The sequence below is a fragment of the Glycine soja genome, chromosome 8 (assembly GCF_004193775.1).
Source record: "Glycine soja cultivar W05 chromosome 8, ASM419377v2, whole genome shotgun sequence".
In the NCBI taxonomy this organism is placed as follows: Eukaryota; Viridiplantae; Streptophyta; class Magnoliopsida; order Fabales; family Fabaceae; genus Glycine; species Glycine soja.
The window spans coordinates 29,819,487-29,820,969 of record NC_041009.1 but is presented as its reverse complement, the minus strand read 5'-3'; the positions used below and the strand labels follow the sequence as shown (position 1 = coordinate 29,820,969).

At 30.5% G+C, this 1,483-nt stretch overlaps 1 pseudogene; it reads left to right on the top strand.

Annotated features, from left to right (window-relative positions):
• The first annotated feature begins 200 nt into the window (after positions 1-200).
• LOC114424077 lies at positions 201-896 on the top strand (annotated as a pseudogene).
• The last annotated feature ends 587 nt before the right edge of the window (positions 897-1,483 follow it).

The following is a 1,483-nucleotide window of genomic DNA, read 5'->3' as shown; positions in this document are numbered from 1 at the left end:
TATTATAATTATATTATTATCATTACTATTATTAGAAGATTATGTCCAGGGATTTAGACTAGAATGTGTTATGGTATCATTACTATTATATATAATAACTTATTAATTTTTAAAATAAATATTTAAAAATATTTTAAATAATAATATATAATTAGAATGATAATATAAAATTAATAGATAAACATTAAACTCATATAATAATGCGAGATAAGTTAGGTATTTGGTGTCCGATTGGAGATTTGGAAGTTAGAACTCTCAATATTTGGTTACATGGAGCTATAGAAATTTTTTTTAAGGAAACAAATTCATGTCATTTTATTAAGGATATCAACATACATTTTGAGGAAGACTATAACAAGTTTTATGAAGGCTTCTCTAAGAACTTTGAAACTTGGTATTAATGAGGATTCTCAGAACAAGACAAAGCTAGCTGAATTGCTCAAGTATGACTCGAGTAAGAGTGGTGATGAGATGACCAGCCTCAAGGACTATGTTACGAGGATGAAGGAAGGACAGAATGACATCTACTACATTACTGGTGAAAGCAAGAAAGCTGTCGAGAATTCCCCCTTCCTTGAAAAGCTTAGGAAGAAGGGGTACGAGGTTCTCTACATGGTTGATGCTATTGATGAGTATGTTGTTGGTCAGCTTAAGGAATTTGAGGGAAAAAAGTTGGTCTCTACTACCAAGGAAGGCCTAAAACAGGTAGTAATCCGTATGCACCTATAATATATAGGGACTTTCAAGAATGAAGATTGGCTGCTTAACTTCTACCATACCCTCAGAAAAGGTAAAAAATGTTGATATTTTAGCTGAACGTGAAGCGTCTTGGTCTCAACATGTTTTAGTTTTGGAGCACTTTCCCATGTTCAAATGCTTCTCTTGGAAGCTGTAGATTCTGCTAGTTTTGTTGCCTATATTGATTATGCTGAATGAACAAAAAAAGATGACACAATATTTTTATTATCATTATTTATAAAATCCATTATATTTAATAATTAACATATATAAAAAAATTGATATAGTTAATAATTGATTGATAAACAGTCACCAAAGGCAAAGCAATTGCAAAGTTTCATTAAATATGTACATTACCTTGTATTGGAGGTATATTGACCCTTTCCTTTAGCAATAAAAAATCGAACACGATGTCCCAAATATACTTAATTATTCAATTCAAGACCTGTGATTACAACAGAAAATTGATTTTCAGGTTCAAGTCATAACAACTGAGTATAACTAAGAGTTTTCTAGAACTTATTAGTATGGTACTGTATGACATGGATGACAGGATGCGATTTCTCATCACAATATAAACTAATAATTCTTATGCATGTGTAGAAGCTACCACTTAATGTTTTCTCATATGGCTACTACAACTCACAATTTTCTTGTGCAATGACAAATTTAAAATAGGAACTATAAGGCACAAAGAAATAGTTTAACCAACAAATTTCTTGTAAACATAGACAAAAGTCAGAAT